Source organism: Lissotriton vulgaris, chromosome 3_1, assembly GCF_964263255.1.
Source record: "Lissotriton vulgaris chromosome 3_1, aLisVul1.2, whole genome shotgun sequence".
Taxonomy (NCBI): Eukaryota; Metazoa; Chordata; class Amphibia; order Caudata; family Salamandridae; genus Lissotriton; species Lissotriton vulgaris.
Window position 1 is genome coordinate 1,158,853,785 of NC_141689.1, and position 9,897 is coordinate 1,158,863,681.

The following is a 9,897-nucleotide window of genomic DNA, read 5'->3' on the forward strand; positions in this document are numbered from 1 at the left end:
AGTGGTATATTTAATCGAGTTACATGATTACCATATAACTATTAATAGGTCGACATGTTTCAGCTCTATTTGGCCCAGCGGGTCTGTAGAGCTTTCGTCAGGACAAAACAAACAGACAAGAATGAATACTCACACTATTTGTGTAATGTTCAAATGGAAGTGTGAGAATTTCACACTCAGATTCCTATATGAAGGAAACAAAATTAAACAATGTATCATGGCATATAGCATGAGTAAGAAGGTCTTCTTGTATAGACCAAAACACATATGAGACAGTAACTAACCAATCTCAATTTGTACTGTTATCAGCACCACTCTATAGGTACTGCAATTCGCAAGAGAAGGGAAAATAGAGAGCAAAAGAGCGGACAATTTTACTGGGACTTCAGATGGAGTCTCACTATATCATGTATAGTATGGAGATTATAGCATATGTTGCATATAGAAGCAAAGTTTGGGATGGAATGCTGGGGTAATATGTCATAGTAACAGCGTTCACATCGAGGTATTACTAATCATAGAGCATGGTAACGCTGTTCATAGGCGGGAATATTACTAAAAAAAACAATTCGTGGGTTCGCGTGCAGAGAACAAACAGAAAACAAACAGCACAGTGTAAAAACACCAAGAGCGGAACAGCGCTGTTTTCAGATGAGGGCATTAAGTTGATATAACAGCGTGTGGGTTGCTGCGCAAATAACAGTGAGCACGAGTAAATACTAAGCGCATATAGAGTGACGCGTTGCAACAGAACCCGGGATTCTTATTAGAACGCTATTACACGGCGTAGTGCCGAACATGTACATGTAAAAATACCTTCTATTGCAGGAAATCAATCCACATCAGAAGGGCCCAAGAGTCGCCACACACAAGGCGTTTGCTATAGTGATGAAAGCAAATACGTGGCATGAACAGTTTACAGATTTAGGACGAAGATGCTGTCACTTACTGTGTTTGAAGAGACTACCAAGCGCCATTCTTACCCTCGTGTTAGTCGCAATTCCTGCTTGTGCTGACTCTGCCCCTGGAAAATGGGAGGGCATTTCCTTGTCTGTATTTAAGGAAATAGAAAGCCATGAGAGACTATGGTGTTTAATGGCTGTTAAAGGGATAGTGCAACTATTTGGAGGGTCTAGGCAAATGCTATGACGGGAACCAGTGATTATTAAACTGATTAACCAGGCATACCTTGATATGTGTAAATTAAGAGAGAAGTGTGTACACAGAGAGCTTGACGCTACACAGACGGTATCTGTTTGTTTTAAAGAACAATTGCATTAAACATCTGAGGCAATATTGCGAGTAATTTTGGACAAATGGTATTTTTAAAGAACTTCATTAATCAGGTTAAAGCGTGACTGAGGTACTAAGGCCGAGTAGTGGATTTGGGATAGTACTATAACTGAGAGCCAGGGAAATTATTAGAACTGGTGCCATGGAATGTTATCGTTCATCCCCAGTATATGGGTTCTCAATCGATTGACCCATCGCTGTTCCCTTTCAAACAGTATACGTTCTGCATCGTTGTTCTTGTCTTGGAGCATTTCCAAGATTGTCCATCTGAGGTCATCACATGAATGGCCAGCTTCCACAAAATGTGTGCAGAGTTTGGTGGTACTTTTCTTAAGTCGTATATTGCTCCTGTGTTCTCCTATACGGATCTTAACTTTGCGGCAGGTCATCCCTACGTATTGTTGTTGACAAGGACAGGTTATAAGGTACACCACAAGGGTGGAGTTGCAGTTAGTGTGCTGTCTTTGTGTCCATTTCAAACTGTCAGTGAGATGTAGGGTTTTTGTAGGGTTTGTGAATTTACACACTCCACAAGTGCCACACGGGAAATGACCAGTTACTGGGGTCATATTGATGTTTCTAGTGGTGATCGTTGTTGGTCTTTTTCTCGGGCGAGTGTGAACTAACACAGCTCTGAGGTTTTTTGTCCTTCGGTTAGAGAATCTGGGTTTTGGCCAGTCAAAGGTCCCTGAGGTGATTATTTGCCAATGTTTTCTTATAAGTTTCTGTACCTGATACGTGGCTGGGCAGAAAGTAGTTACCCATGTGACAAGATCTTTGACTGGTTCCTTTTGGTGACTTTGTAGTAGACATTCCCTGGGTTGGTTTTTTGCTCTTTTTGTGCACTTTGCAATTGTCTGTGGAGTGTAATTTCCTGCTCGTAATTTTTTGCTCAAAAGTGTAGCCTGTTGTTTGTAATCACTTTCTTTGCTGCAATTTCGTTTGTGTCGAAGAAATTGGCTGTAAGGGAGATTGTCTCTGAGCGGTTGAGGGTGGAAGCTGAAGTATGATAGTAGGCTGTTCTTAGCCGTAGGCTTTGTATAGGTCCTAGTCTCTAATTTTCCATTCTCAGAGAAGATGGCAGGTCTTGAAAGTCTATGCTTTCCTTGTTGGAGTTGTAGGTGAACCTAAGCCATCGGTCTCTGCCATTTAGCCATTCCTTGAATGTGGCTAGGCAGTTCTTAGTATCCCAGATTAACAGGATGTCGTCGATGTCACGTTTCCAGTATAATATACTGGAAACGTAAGGATTGTCATTGTGAAGGACAAATTTCTGTTCAAACTGACTCACATACAAACCTGCTACAGAGGGAGCAAATGCACTGCCCATGGAAGTACCATGGCACTGAAAAAAGACTTGGCCATTATATTCAAAATAATTTTCTTTCAATGCTAGTCGACAGCACTCAAGGATAAAATGGCGGGGAGTTTGATGGGGCCATTCTGCAAGAAATAAAAGGTCTTCCAGCATTTGCATGGTGTCATCTTGTGGCAGACTCGTATAAAGCGATTCTACATCTAATCCTACTAGGATCATGGTGTTCGGGTCGAATGCTTTATCGGCTATTTGGATTAGGAGGTCACGGGTGTCCTTTAGGTAGGTCGGAGTGGTTTGTACTAGTGGTTTTAGATACTCATCAGCAAATTTTGAGAGAGGTTCTAGAAGTGAACCTATACCCGAAACAATCGGGCTTCCAGGTGGAGGGACACCTAGAACACCTAAAGTCCCCTTTTTCTATTCACTACCAAAAACCCAATAAAACAAGTCCCCTCCACCTGGACGCCCGAAGTACCACCAAACTCTGCACACATTTTGTGGAAGCTGGCCATTCATGTGATGACCTCAGATGGACAATCTTGGAAATGCTCCAAGACAAGAACAACGATGCAGAACGTATACTGTTTGAAAGGGAACAGCGATGGGTCAATCGATTGAGAACCCACATACTGGGGCTGAACAATAACATTCCATGGCACCAGTTCAATTAATTTCCCTGGCTCTCAGTTATAGTACTATCCCAAATCCACTACTCAGCCTTAGTACCTCAGTCACGCTTTAATCTGATTAATGATGTTCTTTCAAAATACCATTTGTCCAAAATTACTCGCAATATTGCCTCAGATGTTTAATGCAATTGTTCTTTAAAACAGATACCGTCTGTGTAGCGTCAAGCTCTCTGTGTATACACTTCTCTCTTAATTTACACATATCAAGGTATGCCTTGTTAATCAGTTTAATAATCACTGGTTCCCGTCATAGCATTTGCCTAGACCCTCCAAATAGTTGCACTATCCCTTTAACAGCCATTAAACACCATAGTCTCTTGTTGCTTTCTATTTCCTTAAATACAGACAAGGAAATGCCCTCCCATTTTCCAGGGGCAGAGTCAGCACAAGCAGGAATTGTGACTAACCTGAGGGTAAGAATGGCGCTTGGTAGTCTCTTCAAACACAGTAAGTGACAGCGTCTTCGTCCTAAATCTGTAAACTGTTCATGCCACGTATTTGCTTTCATCACTATAGCAAACGCCTTGTGTGTGGCGACTCTTGGGCCCTCCTGATGTGGATTGATTTCCTGCAATAGAATGTATTTTACATGTACATGTTCGGCACTACGCCGTGTAATAGCGTTCTAATAAGGATCCCGGGTTCTGTTGCAACGCGTAACTCTATATGCGCTTAATATTTACTCTCGCTCACTGTTATTTGCGCAGCAACCCACAGGCTGTTATATCAACTTAATGCCCTCATCTGAAAACAGCGCTGTTCCGCTCTTGGTGTTTTTACACTGTGCTGTTTGTTTTCTGTTTGTTCTCTGCACGCGAACCCACGAATTGTTTTTTCTAGTAATATTCCCGCCTATGAACAGCGTTACCATGCTCTATGATTAGTAATACCTCAATGTGAACGCTGTTACTATGACATATTACCCCAGCAGTCCATCCCAAACTTTGCTTCTATATGCAACATATGCTATAATCTCCATACTATACATGATATAGTCAGACTCCATCTTAAGTCCCAGTGAAATTGTCCGCTCTTTTGCTCTCTATTTTCCCTGCTCTTGCGAATTGCAGTTCCTATAGAGTGGTGCTGATAACAGTACAAATTGAGATTGGTTAACTACTGTCTCATATGTATTTTGGTCTATACAAGAAGACCTTCTTACTCATGCTATATGCCATGATACATTGTTTAATTTTGTTTCCTTCATATAGGAATCTGAGTGTGAAATTCTCACACTTCCATTTGAACATTACACAAATAGTGTGAGTATTCATTCTTGTCTGTTTGTTTTGTCCTGACGAAAGCTCTACAGACCCGCTGGGCCAAATAGAGCTGAAACATGTCGACCTATTAATAGTTATATGGTAATCATGTAACTCGATTACCTAATATACCACTATTTTTCCTTTTAATTTACATTGTGCATCTTCTTTATAATAAATTGGCTTTTTTGGTGCAACACTGTTTTTAAATTTTTCGCAAAAACCTTTTTTTGCTTGGTGGCACTGCACTCCAACTCTCATTTTCTCTGGACACTTCTACCCTATCCAGAGGTTGCCTCGGGTGAGGCTGGCATATAGCACGTCGTTTGTCAACCCGATGAATATGCCATGACGCAAAAGAAGGGGCGGATAAAAGATAAACCACACACTTAACATCTTAGCGTCTATGAGGGTTGTCAACACATAACCAATGGTTATGGTAGATACAAGTGTCCATTCCCAGTTATGATTATCGAGGTACCTATTCAGGGGAACTGAATGGACGCAAATTCCTCTTCCCTTTCCTGATCAGAATCTTTAAGCAGCGCACAGCTGCGGGAATATAACACTTGTGCTAACAAGTCCTGTCAGCACTCAAGTGTATTTCTTCTTTGAATCAAGGAGCTTTGCACGATGGAGAACAATAACGGACTGAGTTTCACTGGTGACGATATAGATGAAATCCTGGCAGCACAGCCACTTCTACAGAATGCTGACTTTACACAAGCAATTGCCCAGACTGATGAATGGGAGACTTTAACCAATAAAAAGCGGGAACAGATCCGAACTGCTATTCACGGAATCATCATGACCGAGTATCTGAGAACCAAGTCAGCACCTAGAGGCCTATGGATCTCCAATGCCCCCAGATTTTTTCTTCACGACCTAGCCTCCCGCCCTTTATTGGTCCTCCATATCCTGGAAGTGTACTTTGGACTATCTAGTCCTAATAATCAAGACAGCCAAAAGATTATCAGAGGCACTATTAGCAGAAATTATAGCTTGCGAAACTCAATTAAAAAACAGTATAAACCCACAAATTTACAAGAAACGACTGGATGAGATCACAAAAGAAATGGATGAGACTCAGGAGTTCCTGATGCAAAGCAAGCTACAAACATTGGCTAAAGATCTAAAGAAATTTAGTCAGGAACGGATGCATCCCTATTCAAAAGAAGATTACACTGTGATCGATATCACTTCAGATACAGATTCAACTGGGTGGTCCTCAGACGGTTCAGATTCTAATTCAGACCAATCAACACCAAGAAGAGGGCATAACAATTCTAGATTCAGAGGACCTAGACGTGGCTATAGAGGTAATAGGTGGCAAAGACCTCCTTTCTATCCCAGTAATTCAATACCTTATTTTCAGCCCTTTTTGCCCCCCTTCGGTGGCTGGATGAACCCTTACAACTCTGGGAATGAACAACAGCAACACATGAGCGATCATATGCTATCAAACGCAAATCACTCCCACCAACCACAGCAGCCTTTTTTAGGAAGAGGCCAAAATCAACCACGAGGCAAAAAGAAAAATCTAACTTGGCAGGATCGCCAGCCAAATGTTCAAACACGGAGCATGTTATCGGCACAAACGGAAGGGAACAAGAAGAGTCAGTAATCGTGAATTTAACTGATGTTGTCCTGACAAAAGAACAGACAAACATCCTAAATAAAGGCCTGGGGTTTGTCCCTACTCCACCAGTGGATCCTTCAAATTAAAGTGCGAACTGTCCGAGTTCTGCAGAACACTAAAACTTAAAGCCTTTTTTGATGGGTCCCCTATCCAAAGAAAAGATGGTGACACAACACTCAGAAGAAAATCTAAATTCCTACCACCCACGAATGTGGTACCTATAGAGATACTAACCTTTGAAAAGGCTATCCTCAAAGGAATCGACAACTTAGATAAGAAGGCAACTTTTCAAAACCTCAACAACAAAGAGAGACGCGCTCTAGAAGAACTGAGAGATAATGACAATATAGTCATTAAGCCCACAGACAAGGGCGGTGGCGTTGTCATCCTCACCAAAGAAGGATATGATCAACAATGCCTCACATTATTATCAGATGTAAATTTCTACAAGAAAATTGACTCAGACCCTACGGAAAGACTGACCAACACCATTGCCATAATGACTCATGAGTCAGAAGTAAATGGTTGGATTTCCAAAAAAGAAGCAGACTTTTTGACACCTAGAACACCTAAAGTCCCCTTTTTCTAATCACTACCAAAAACCCATAAAAACAAGTCCCCTCCACCTGGATGCCCGATTGTTTCGGGTATAGGTTCACTTCTAGAATCTCTCTCAAAATTTGCTGATGAGTACCTAAAACCGCTAGTACAAACCACTCCGACCTACCTAAAGGACACTCGTGACCTCCTAATCCAAATAGCCGATAAAGCATTCGACCCGAACACCATGATCCTAGTATGATTAGATGTAGAATGGCTTTATACGAGTCTGCCACAAGATGACACCATGCAAATGCTGGAAGACCTTTCCTTTCTTGCAGAATGGCCCCATCAAACTCCCCCCCATTTTATCCTTGAGTGCTGTCGACTAGCATTGAAAGAAAATTATTTTGAATATAATGGCCAACTCTTTTTACAGTGCCATGGTACTTCCATGGGCAGTGCATTTGCTCCCTCTGTAGCAGGTTTGTATGTGAGTCAGTTTGAACAGAAATTTGTCCTTCACAATGACAATCCTTACGTTTCCAGTATATTACACTGGAAACGTTACATCAACGACATCCTGTTAATCTGGGATACTAAGAACTGCCTAGCCACATTCATGGAATGGCTAAATGGCAGAGAGCGATGGCTTAGGTTCACCTACAACTCCAACAAGGAAAGCATAGACTTTCTAGACCTGGCCATCTTCTCTGAGAATGGAAAATTAGAGACTAAGACCTATACAAAGCCTACGGCTAAGAACAGCCTAATATCATACTTCAGCTTCCACCCTCAACCGCTCAGAGACAATCTCCCTTACAGCCAATTTCTTTGACACAAACGAAATTGCAGCAAAGAAAGTGATTACAAACAACAGGCCACACTTTTGGGCAAAAAATTACGAGCACGAAATTACACTGCACAGACAATCGCAAAGTGCAAAAAAAGAGCAAAAAACCAACCCAGGGAATATCTACTACAAAGTCACCAAAAGGAACCAGTCAAAGATCTTGTCACATGTGTAACTACTTTCTGCCCAGCCACGTATCAGGTACAGAAACTTATAAGAAAACATTGGCAAATAATCACCTCAGGGACCTATGACTGGCCAAAACCCAGATTCTCTAACCGAAGGACAAAAAACCTCAGAGATGTGTTAGTTCACATTCGCCCGAGAAAAAGACCAACAACGACCACCACTAGAAACATCAATATGACCCCAGTAACTGGTCATTTCCCGTGTGGCACTTGTGGAGTGTGTAAATTCACAAACCCTACAAAAACCCTACAACTCACTGACAGTTTGAAATGGACACAAAGACAGCACACTAACTGCAACTCCACCCTTGTGGTGTACCTTATAACCTGTCCTTGTCAACAACAATACGTAGGGATGACCTGCCGCAAAGTTAAGATCCGTATAGGAGAACACAGGAGCAATATACGACTTAAGAAAAGTACCACCAAACTCTGCACACATTTTGTGGAAGCTGGCCATTCATGTGATGACCTCAGATGGACAATCTTGGAAATGCTCCAAGACAAGAACAACGATGCAGAACGTATACTGTTTGAAAGGGAACAGCAATGGGTCAATCGATTGAGAACCCACATACTGGGGATGAACAATAACATTCCATGGCACCAGTTCTATTAATTTCCCTGGCTCTCAGTTATAGTACTATCCCAAATCCACTACTCGGCCTTAGTACCTCAGTCAAGCTTTAATCTGATTAATGCTGTCCTTTCAAAATACCATTTGTCCAAAATTACTCGCAATATTGCCTCAGATGTTTAATGCAATTGTTCTTTAAAACAAACAGATACCGTCTGTGTAGCGTCAAGCTCTCTGTGTACATACTTCTCTCTTAATTTACACATATCAAGGTATGCCTGGTTAATCAGTTTAATAATCACTGGTTCCCGTCATAGCATTTGCCTAGACCGTCCAAATAGTTGCACTATCCCTTTAACAGCCATTAAACACCATAGTCTCTCATTGCTTTCTATTTCCTTAAGTACAGACAAGGAAATGCCCTCCCATTTTCCAGGGGCAGAGTCAGCACAAGCAGGAATTGCGACTAACACGAGGGTAAGAATGGCGCTTGGTAGTCTCTTCAAACACAGTAAGTGACAGCGTCTTTGTCGTAAATCTGTAAACTGTTCATGCCACGTATTTGCTTTCATCACTATAGCAAACGCCTTGTGTGTGGTGACTCTTGGGCCCTCCTCATGTGGATTGATTTCCTGCAATAGAAGGTATTTTTACATGTACATGTTCGGCACTACGCCGTGTAATAGCGTTCTAATAAGAATCCCGGGTTCTGTTGCAACGCGTAACTCTATATGCGCTTAGTATTTACTCGCGCTCACTGTTATTTGCGCAGCAACCCACACGCTGGTATATCAACTTAATGCCCTCATCTGAAAACAGCGCTGTTCCGCTCTTGGTGTTTTTACACTGTGCTGTTTGTTTTCTGTTTGTTCTCTGCACGCGAACCCACAAATTGCTTTTTCTAGTAATATTCCCGCCTATGAACAGCGTTACCATGCTCTATGATTAGTAATACCTCGATGTGAACGCTGTTACTATGACATATTACCCCAGCATTCCATCCCAAACTTTGCTTCTATATGCAACATATGCTATAATCTCCATACTATACATGATATAGTCAGACTCCATCTGAAGTCCCAGTGAAATTGTCCGCTCTTTTGCTCTCTATTTTCCCTGCTCTTGCGAATTGCAGTACCTATAGAGTGGTGCTGATAACAGTACAAATTGAGATTGGTTAGTTACTGTCTCATATGTGTTTTGGTCTATACAAGAAGACCTTCTTACTCATGCTATATGCCATGATACATTGTTTAATTTTGTTTCCTTCATATAGGAATCTGAGTGTGAAATTCTCACACTTCCATTTGAACATTACACAAACAGTGTGAGTATTCATTCTTGTCTGTTTGTTTTGTCCTGACAAAAGCTCTACAGACCAGCTGGGCCAAATAGAGCTGAAACATGTCGACCTATTAATAGTTATATGGTAATCATGTAACTCGATTACGTAATGTACCACTATTTTTCCTTTTAATTTACAGTGTGCATCTTCTTTATAATGAATTGTTTTTTTTGGTGCAACACTGTTTTTAAAT

General features: G+C 41.4%; 1 pseudogene; it reads left to right on the plus strand.

Annotated features, from left to right (window-relative positions):
• The first annotated feature begins 5,195 nt into the window (after positions 1 to 5,195).
• LOC147727617 (uncharacterized) lies at positions 5,196 to 6,186 on the plus strand (annotated as a pseudogene).
• The last annotated feature ends 3,711 nt before the right edge of the window (positions 6,187 to 9,897 follow it).